This window comes from Delphinus delphis, chromosome 20 (assembly GCF_949987515.2).
Source record: "Delphinus delphis chromosome 20, mDelDel1.2, whole genome shotgun sequence".
In the NCBI taxonomy this organism is placed as follows: domain Eukaryota; kingdom Metazoa; phylum Chordata; class Mammalia; order Artiodactyla; family Delphinidae; genus Delphinus; species Delphinus delphis.
In genome coordinates, this window is record NC_082702.1 from 25,844,193 (window position 1) to 25,854,964 (window position 10,772).

Sequence of the window (10,772 nt, forward strand, 5' to 3'; positions counted from 1 at the left end):
AAAATTGGGTTGCCAAGGAGAAGGGTATAGAAAGAATATATCCCAAGCCTTGAGAGTCAATTCTCTCAGGGAGTGGCATGAAGGAGAGGACAGATTTCCAATCCTTCATACCTTCGGATTGTTTCATTTTTCTACTGTGAAGTACATATCCCCTTTCTAATTAAAAATCGATAGCTGCATAGCCCATTCCACAGGTACCCAAAGAACACCTGTCCACGACAAGTGCTACTTGGGGGAGTGAGGGCAAGAAGAAAGCTCCTTCTTCCTTAGCGGTAAGTGACAAGGACCATCCGGCTGGGAAGGCTAACGCGGCTTCACGTAGTGACGAGTGAAGAAGTTGTACCAGGACTGCAATGACAAAAGCACCAACTTGGCATGCTCTCCTGCTTGGCCTGATAAAGAGAAGGGTTGAGTTTACTGAGATAAGCAAATCACAGCTTCCATTGTAGTGATTTATTTTAGGTTTTTGAATCTTCTCCCTACACAAGTGAATCAAGGCCCCTGAACTGTTGCCTACCACAGAAATTCATTCAGGCAACAAATGCTGACGGTTTTCTAGCGGCAGATGCTGGCCCTCCATGGGGGACTCTGTCCCTGGGGCAGTTAATGAGGGACTCTTCAAACGTGCTCTGGAGGTTTTCAACACAGTGGATAATTAAAATCACAAACATACTCGATGTGGACATTTGGAGACACCTCACCTGGAGAGAGACGTTCAACTTTTAACTGCAGCCCTTCAGTGTGGATTTGATTTCCTGTGCAGACTTGTCCACTCCAAAATTACTAAAATATCTTCTTTTATAAGGTTTGTTTTCATACACAAAGATCTGATTCTATTGGTTGACCGTTGTTGTTACTGAGGTGCTTTCTAATAGTTTTGCCTCCACGGTAGCCAATTCAGCACTGGATTGAAGGAGCTCTTCCTTCCCTTTCTGATTTCAAGTGCCGTCTTCGTCATGAACTAAACTCACTCTGGGCTTTTCAATAATGCATATTCGCAGACCTACCCCAGGATCAGAATCTCTGGGAATAGGATCCAACCGTATTTGGAGACCAGTGCCTTAGAGCCTTGCTACACAGGCTGGCCTGAGGGCCAGCAGCATTGGAATCACCTGGGAGCTGGGTAGAAGGTAAAACTCTTGGTAGCCATTGCCAGACCTGCTGCATCAGAAACTCGAAGCGGGGCCCGGCAGGGTGTGTTTTCACCAGGCCTCTGGGCGATTCTCATGCTGGCTGTAGTTTGAGAATCACTGACTGAGGACTGAGTATGCAAGGAGGTGACTGCCACTGAGGTGACCACAGCACTGATGGGGTGATGGAGCTATCCTGGCAGTTCATGGCAAACGCTTTTGCAGGCATCATGCTTAACTCACTTTCTCTGGCTCTGCTTTTCTGTTCGCTGTCAGGAGAGTTGGTCACAGAGTCGCATAAAGATGACACACACAACAGGGTGGGAAATCATAGCATAGCTCCCCGCCCCCCCCCCGCCCCGCAACATCACGAAGGGCAGAAGGCTTCTAGCGCTCTGCATGGAGAGGCCAATGGAGGGAGACAGCTGAGAGCAAGCCCCAACTGGGCCATCCCATGCCCAGGGCTCCACCTCACTCTCCAGGGCTGACCTCACACAGCAGAACGCACTGCTGCGGGGCTGAGACACACACTGTTCTTGAGGCCTTGGGGTTAAACAGGTGGGTTCCCTGACTTCCTGGGTGGTTGAGGAGGAAGGGCTGCAGGAGGTAGGCAGGCACAGCTCCCAAGTCAGCTCTGCTGAGCATGAGATGTGCCCACCATCTTGCACACTGCAGGGCTTCCCATTTCCTGTGGGGGGAAGTCCCAGCAGCTGGGAAGCCCTTCCCCTGTGAGCCCTCGGGAAGCAGCAGTGACCGCACCAGGGCTCCAGCCTAGAGGGCCAAGGGCCACTGTCTGGACACCCAGAGGCTGTGGGAGCCCAAGGAGGTGCCTGACCAGTCTCCAGGGAACCAGGGAGGGCTTGCTGCTGAGGACAGACGTTTCAGCTGGGATCTTCCCACCTGCCATCTGGAATGGAAATCAGATGTTCACCTTCCAGCATCCCATCATCTGATTCCTCATAATAGTTCCAAAGTAGGTGGGCTCTGGGCTGGGTTCTAGGCCCACTGCAGGGTCAAGGCTGTGACATATCCAGGGTCTCTTCCCCCTGGAGTAAGCTGTGGTACCTTGCTCCAGGATTCCACCACAGGGTCCCAAGTAGACCAGAGTTCATGAACCTGCTTCTCATAGGATCACCTGGGGGCTCGTTAAACTGCAGATTCCCAGTAATCTTTCCTGTGGGGCTCTGGCCTCTGAGGTTGGACCTGAGAAATGGGTATAACAGATGCTCACGTGATTCCTCTCAGCAAAGTGGGAGCCTCGGGATTCCACGGTGGGCATAAGGGCGCTCTGGACAAGTGGGAAGGGAGAAACTCATACAGGTGTATGAGTTAAATGCCTCCTCCTCTTGATTACCCCTTCAGTCAGCCTCCTTTGTCCCTCCCAGTGGTGACTCAGAGGAGGGATTTCTTGTTCTCCCAGCCTGGGTTCCTCGGAAACAGGACAGATTTTTTTGCTGCCAGCTCTGGGGCCTCACCCGGGTTGTAGGCAGCGGTGAGTGGGATCACGACGAGGTTCGGTACCTGCTTTCTGAGGACAACTACTTTCTGAAGCGAGCTTGGTCTTCCTGGTGCCCGAGAAGAAGGTCAATAAAGGGCTGAATCTCGCGGGTGCTGGGGCAGCTCCCGCCTCCGGACCCCTAGGAGTTTGAGGCCTGAGTGAGACAGTAGGTTTCGACTAGTTTCCCTCATCTTGGCAGGAGGGCACTAGACCACAGTCCATGGGTCCTTCTAGAAACGGCGTTACTGGTGGGGGTGGGATGGGAATCTGGAGCAGAAACAGCTGAAAGAATTTGCTAGAAAGTGTTTTCCTCCGGGGCTGGGGCTGCACCTGGCGCGTCCAAACACGTGCGTGGCCTTGAGTTAGAGAATGTGTTTTGAAAAGGTTTTGTTTTCTGCTCACGTTCCGAGGGTGCCTGGCCGCTCGCTCCCACAATCGCGTGGGAAGGCGGGCGGCGGCTGTGGGATGCTTGTGCGTTTTCCGCGTTTCTGGTGAAAACCGAGTAGGGTGGCGGCACGCGGCGCCCGAATGGGGGCCGGGGCGTTGGGGCCGCCCTCCCTCCCGGCCGCGGGGCCCGGGGCCCGGAGCTCCGGGCTGGGCCGGGCGGCCAGCGGGGGGCGCCTGCGGCCTCTCCGCCGCCCCCGCCCGCACAGCCCGATCCCGCCCGCGGCGGCGCGCCCACTCGGGCGGCGGTGGCGGCGGCGGCGGCGACGGCCGGCGCAGGAGAGGGGCGGCGGCGGCGGCGACGACGGCGGCAGGTGAGCGCGGTCCGGACGGCCGTGGCGGGGAAAGGCGCGGCGGGCGGGCCGGACCGAGGGGGCGCGCGCCGCGGCTCAGGGCCTGGGGACGCGCCCGCCGGCCAGGTCCTTGGACCCCCGCGTGGCAGGGCCTCGGCGTGGGGGGCGTCTGCGGCTTTTTCGTTGCTCGCCCGCCAGGCAGCACACGAGCGGAGGGGTGGGCGTGGGCGGCTGCAGCCGGGCCCCTCGCTCGGCCTGCCTTCCCGGGCCTCGGGAGCCGGGGAGAGGCGCGGGGTTGGCCGACTGCCCCCTTCCCCCGCCCCGTGGAACCGCCCCCGCCCCGTTCCCCGGCCTTGCTCTTTCTCTGGCCCAAGCTTGGGGTGGGTCTTCTCAGATGCCCCCTCGCTCAGGCACTGCGGGGAGACGTTTCCCACATAGGACCTCAGCGCAGGAACTGGGGCCCAACCCCACTTCCCGGATGACAAGACTGAGACCTCACTGAGGGACATGGCTCTGCGTCCCCCCTGGGTCTGGCACACTCCGACCACTCTGTTGGAACGCCCATTGGCTTATGATGGTAAAAAGAGGGGCTGGTTTTTCAGGTTTCTCAGACTCAGGCAAGGCAGGGGCCCCAGGAGGGTCAATATGGTCTGTTTAAAGTAAAAAATAACTCAAAGGGAGAAGGCTCAGGTAAGGGCAAGACTACGGCCTGGGGTTGGAAGCAGTCCAGTCACAGCCACAGTGAGCAGGACGCCTCACCAGTTAAGGGGGGCGGTGTGTAGATGGGAGAGCCGGTGAGACGTTTGCTCTGGCTTGCGTCCCCACTGGGACACTCCCGAAACCTACCCTTTTACGCGAATGGCATGGTAACCATCCCTGCTTGGGGGTGAGATGATGGAGCCTTTCTCAGTGTGGGCTGGAGTTGTTCTCTCTCCTGGTGTATATCTCGGGTCCCCTTCCTCAAAGGCGAAGAATTCGTGTTCTTTCTGAGTCCCAGAGCCAGAGCTGGAAAATGAGAGTTTGGGCCCTTTCACTAGAAGTGGAGCCTTTAAGGTGAGGACCACTGGTGCCCTTGGTGGTTAGGCTGTGCCTGGAATGGCCAGATCTGGACTGGCCTTAGGTTCAGGGCCCTCATTGCTTGCTGAAGCCTCCTCAGACCTGGTCCAGGATGATGGTCAACAGAAGCATGAATGAATGAATGAACGAACGAATGACCAGCAGGACTGCAATGGTCTCAGGGCGTGAGGCTGAGGGCACTTGGCAGGTTGGGGCTTTGGGCTCAGAGATGAGGGCCTCTGGCATTCAATCAATCACCGCTCTCACACGTGGGCAGGTGCCCTCCTAGGAGAGGTGAGCGTGTCCCGCTGTGGACCTGGAGCTATAGGGGCAGATCCCCAGTGTAGTGAGGAAGCCCCACAGGGGTGGCCAGCTGGGTCCGGGGCATGGAGTTGGGTCCACAGGGTGACCTTTGGAGCTGCCTCCCCCAGTGCTGAATGTTTGGGATCCTCAGAGGCTGGGTCTTCTTCCTCAGCCCTCGATGCCCTTGGGCTTTTGAGAGTGGTTGCTCTTGGGCCTTTTATGGAGGAAGGCTGAAAGAGGTGGGGGAGTTCCAATTTCTCAGGCCAGATGGCTTACAAAGCCATGGCATGTCCCTTGTACCGTTTGATCCTGTTAGGAACAGAATGACTGACGAGCACCATTTATGGGTGGGAAAGCTGAAGTGCTTGAAGGTCTTGTAGCAAGTTAGGCCTGGAGTGGGGACTAGGGCCTGGCCTTCTGGTCTTCCCATCCCGTTTTGGCCTGGTTCTGGTGGAGTCTGACTAAGTACCCATTGGGAGCCTGATCCCATCCCAGCAGGCAGTCTTAAGTGAGCGCATTAAATCCCCCTCAAGGGTAGAGCACATTGCCTGCCCACCCACCTGCCCACCTCTCTTCCTCCTGTTCCTCCTGCTTACCAGGAGATGCTCTGGACTTTGCTGCTGACCTCACCTCTTGGGCCCCCTTCCTCTGCAGCTGGGCTCAAAGGGACTGCTAGTGGGGGGATAACGGCTTATGTTGCCTCTGTGGCTAACTCCAGCAAGGGAGCCTCGACTGGCCTGCCCTGGTAGGAGGCAGAAAAGCGAGTTAGGCGTGGTCCCTGCCCCCTGCCAATAGGGGCGACAGAGTGGTTGCACCTTGACCCCAAACACCTCTGTAGAGAGAGGCTCACAGAGCAGGCAGGCCGGTCTGTGCACTAGAAGGATGGGCGGAGGGGTCTTCATTGTGATATCTTTGGGAGAGTTTGTCGATAGGTCATTTTCTTATTTCTTCATGCCTTCTGTATTTTCAAAATTGTCTACAATGAAGAAGAAAAGCAAAACTATTCCGTTTTTTGTTTGTTCTGGAAAATTTTCAAGAGCTGTTCTGCTTCTGAAACTTGGAATTGGGTTTGCAGGTGAGGTCGGTAAACTTCCGAATTTAATAGGGCATCCAAAGGGAAGGTCCCAGGATTTTGAGATATTTCAGCACAAATTAGTCTACAGAATGGCCTGGAGCTCAGGCAGAAGTTGCAAACTTCTTGTTGACAGTGTTGCCTCTCCCACTGCGAGTCTGCTGGTATTTGTGGCTCACGACCAACTGTTGGAGAGCTATCTGATGGGGCCTAGCTGGTGGGTGGGCAAGAGCTAGAGGTGATGGAGGCAAGGTTGGTGGCAGCTTCCAGGCCCTGAGCCACACCCATCTGGGAACCAAAGAGAGTGGTTTTTTAAGCTGATGCTGCCCGGCCTAGGTTGGAATTGGGGGTAGGGACTTTGGCCAGAGAAGAGTGGACAAGTCCACATCCACGTGGGTCCTCCCTGAGGAAGCTGAGTTTGTGGGATCAGCCCGCAGCCTCCTGGTCCTCTTTGCACGCAACACAGGCTGCGTGATGCCCTGGAGTCCTGAGTCCTTGCTGCGAGAGCTCCGCTCCCACCTCCAGCCCTTCCTTTTGCTATTCCTTCTTCCTATAAACCCTCCTCTCCAGTGCAACGCCGTCATGTGTCTTAGGATGTGCTCAGCCCCCTCTTGGACAACTGACCTCAGGGGTCCCCTTCAGTCTGGTGCTCTGTGGGTCAGGGACATGGCCTGAGGGCCCTTTTGACTTCAGGCTCTGTCCCTGGGGTATTTGCCTTGCTCTGATTTTGGGACATGGGCATTTGTACCTGGACTGTCACTTTAAGAGGGGGAAAAAGCAAGGTAGGAGCTGTGGGCCCCTCCAGCTCTCCACCGCCCAGCTTGTATGGAGGGAGCTAAATGGGGCCCCACAGGGTGGGGTGGTGGGCCTTGGGCCAGGGCCATTGCCAAGTGTGGGGAGCTGGCAGTAGGAGGTCCAGCCAGTGTGTGCACAGGAGGCCACCCCTTCAGTTAATGACCACCTGCTGAGTGAGGTGGCTGTGATCAGCCATCTACCTGTTTGCAGAGGGAACCACTGTTTTCAGTTATTAACAACAAAGGTTACTATTTGCAAGCTTTTATGCTTGGAGGACAAGAACACAGGCTCTGGAGGGAACCTCTTGGGCTTGAGACCAAGCTCGACATTTCCTAGCTGTGTGACTTTGGGCAGGGGCTTCAACCTCTCTGAGCTTCAGTTTCTTATCTATAAAATGGAGACAGAATAAGACTACTTATCTCAAAAGCCAGGAACAGTTCCAGATTAAAAGAGACCAAAGTGACGTGACAACCAAATGCAGTTATGTGAACCTGGGCTGAAAAGAATTACATAAAGGACATTATTAGGACAGCTGATGAAACTGGATATGGACTGTAGATTAAAGTAGTGTGTCAATATTAAATGACCTGATAACTATATTGGTCCTTGTTCTTAAGAAACATGCACTGAAGTATTTAGGGGTAGAGGCTCACGGTATAGGCAAACCACTCTCAAATATTAAAGAGAAACATATGTATAGACAGATAGTAAAGAAAATGAGACAAAATGGTACAAATAGGCAAATATGAATTAAAGTATAGGAGAGTTCTTTGTAGTTTTCATCTAACTTTACTGAAAGTTTGAAACTGTTTCAAAATACACAGTTCAAAAAAATGCCTATCTAATAGTATGAATGAAATGACATTAACTGATGTTACTTAGAACAGTGCCTCGCACTCCCTGAACATTAGCTGTTATTGTTAGTGTTGCTTTTTGTTATCATTAATATGGACAAAGTATACATCTTTGTCTTTGTCTTACTTCATTGTCACAATACCCTGTGTTATTTTTCCACTTTACAGATGACAATTGAAGCCCAAAGAGGTTAAGTGGTTTGCTCAGGGCCACACAGCAGTGAGTCCAGAGCACTGGTAGGAGAACTGCTTAAAATTTATTTTGGATTCATCGCCAGCATCTGCAACCATGAGATTTTATGTAAAAAAAAACCCAATTTCTTTTTTTTCAGTTATATATATGTAATGTATATATATTGTTATCTATATGTAATTATATATATATAATTTTAAAAAATACATATTTTTCAGATTATTTTCATTATAGATGATTATAAAGTATTGAATATAGTTCCTTGTGCTATGCAGTAAATCCTTGTTGTTTATTTTATGTACAGTAGTGTGTATCTGTTAGTCGCATACCCCTAGTTTATCCACCCCCCCCACCCCCCCTTTCCTCTTTGGTAACCAGTGAGTTTGTTTTCTACGTCTGTGAGTCTGTTTCTGTAAAAACCCAGATTTCTGATTTCCTTTGATAACTCAGAAGGCTTGCAACACTCGCCACATTCCTTTGTGGCAGCTACTGGCTGAAGCTCTTTACACAGCTTCTCTTTACACAGAGCTTGGGCCTCCAGTTTACCCTAGTCCCCAGCCAGCCAGCTGGCATCTCTGGTTGATGTCCCGTCTGATCTCTGGGGGCTCTGAGTTTGCGCCTCTGGGAGAGTGCCATTGTACGCCTGATCCCAGGGCTCCAGGCCAAGACTTGGGTTCTTCCCTTCCCTCCTGATGCCCCACCTTGGGTTCTCCCCTCCGCCCACCTGCTCCTCCAGCCAGAGGGTGCAGCATTGCACGTCCTTTGCTCAACCTACACTTGAGCGCCTATCAGCTGTGTGGAGAGGGGCTGGGGGGCCGGATAGGAGGAGGTGCCGGAAGTTTTGTGGCTCCAGCCTGGTGTGTCCTACGACGTTCCTCGTCTTCCCTCGGTCCTGCCCGTGGCCCTAAGCAGTGCGCCTGGCTCTTCAGAAAGGGTACAGGGTGGTTTGCTGATACCCCATGAGGAGGGTGTAGGAGGAGCTCACAGAAGGGCCCCCAGGCTGCAGTCTTCATCTTGGTTTGGTATATGTAGATGGGTGGTTATTTCTTTTCTCTGAGTTTCTGGTTCTTTCTCTGTAAATCGGGGCTATTCCGCCTTCCTGGAGGGTGGTCAGAGGGCTGGAGGGGCTAGCCTGTCAGCCTCGAGCAGCTGGAGATCTGGGGGTGTGGTCGTGGGGATTGTTTCATTCCACGTTCGGCCTCTGATGCCCCTGGTTCCCCACCACGCTGGGTGTAGAGTCAGCAGGTGCCCAAGAGGCAGAGGAATGAGCAAAGGCTGGAAATGAGGGCACCAGTCCACGGGCAGTGGGGGAGGGGAGGCTAGGCAGGTGGTGTTTATGTGGCCTTGTGGGTGTGCCTTACTGTACCCATCTCACACAGGAGGGAACAGGCTCTGTGAGGAGGTGGGAAGAGCTCACTTGGTGGATTTGGTGTCTGACAGATGGGGAAGCTGAGGCTCAGAGAGGCCGTGTGGCCTTGAGAAGTCCCACAGCCAGGCAACTTCTGCCTCCTGGGCCAAGACTGAGCAGCATTCCTGGGGAGGAGGAGAAGGTCAGCTCATTTTTTATTTTCAAATGGCTTGAATTTTGTGTTAATTACCCAAATAATTCACACTTATTACTAAAAAATCATAAAACCTAAGCAGTAAAGTGGGGATGGGCTTCCCTGGTGGCGCAGTGGTTGGGAGTCCGCCTGCCGATGCAGGGGACACGGGTTCCTACCCCGGTCTGGGAAGATCCCACATGCCGCGGAGCGGCTGGGCCCGTGAGCCATGGCCGCTGAGCCTGCGCGTCCGGAGCCTGTGCTCCGCAACGGGAGAGGCCACAACAGTGAGAGGCCCCCGTACTGCAAAAAAAAAAAAAGTGGGGAGAAAAGCCAGAATCTGTACCCATTAATGTAACCTATTAGTGTATTGGTGTACGTCTTTCCAGACGATTTCTTGTTTTGGGGTTTTTTTTTTTTTAAGCATGTGACAAGAAAAAAAAAAGCATTACAACATTTCTTACTGTGTCTGTCCTGCTTGCCCCCAGGCTTTGGGAGTGGAGTTGCTGGAGTTCTCAGACACATATCAGGCCCGCTCCAACATTTGGTATACTAGGAACCCTGGTTGATTTTTCTCTGTACCCTATTGCTGGACATTTAGGGTTTTTTCCAGTATTTTTGCAGTTAGCTCACAGCGCTAAGTAGTCCGTAAGTTAAGTCTTCGTACACACTGGGGATTATTTTCTGTAGGGTTTGTGGCACTGCAGACTGGATGCAGGTTTGTGGTTGGGCCGTGTCTGCAGGCGTGGAGGTCCTGGGCGCCCCACTCCCCCGGTTAACTGCTTTGCGGTCAGAGGATGCGACGGGGAGGGGCTCCCACCGGAGGGCTTTGCCAGAAAAGGGGTTAAGATGCCGCCGTCCAGGCTGGTACTGGAAGCCTTTAAGCTCCTGTGCGGGAGTTGGGTGGAGGTGGAGGCGAAGGAGAAGGTGGCCGCTGCTCCAGGCTAGTACATGATGGTGGAGCCTGCAGCCCTGCAGCCTCCTGTGCTTCTGCAGAGGGGCCTGGGGGCGTCTCTGCCCTGCTCAGGCTTCAGGCTGAGAGTGCATCCACCCCTCCCAGTCGGGAGCAGGGCTGAGGCTGATTCTGTGTTACTGGCTCTGAGACTCCCTGGGGGCAGGGTGGGGGGCATTCCTCATCTGTAGGAAGGGGCTGAACATGTCGCCTTCACCAAGTGAGACTCAAATGAGACAACAGACGCCAGAGCTCTTACAGTGACAGTGTTTCAACATTCCATTATGGAAAAATTAAACACCCACAAAGGAAGACAGAATAGCATGTCCACCCCCATATACTCAACCCCTAGATGCCATGGTTTCCAGCTCTTGGCTAACCTGGAGTCATCTCTCCTCCCACACACTTCCCTCCTTCAGACCTCATATCACTTCATCTGTAAAAATTGTAGTACAGGCATACGTTGTTTTATTGTGCTTTGCAGGTATCGTGTTTCTTTTTTATTATAAATTGGAGGCTTGTGGCCACCTTGCCCTGTCAGATGATCTTTAGCATTTTTTAGCAATAAAGTCTTTTAAAATTAAGATATGTACATTGTTTAGACATAATGGTATTGCACACTTAACAGACTGCAGTACAGT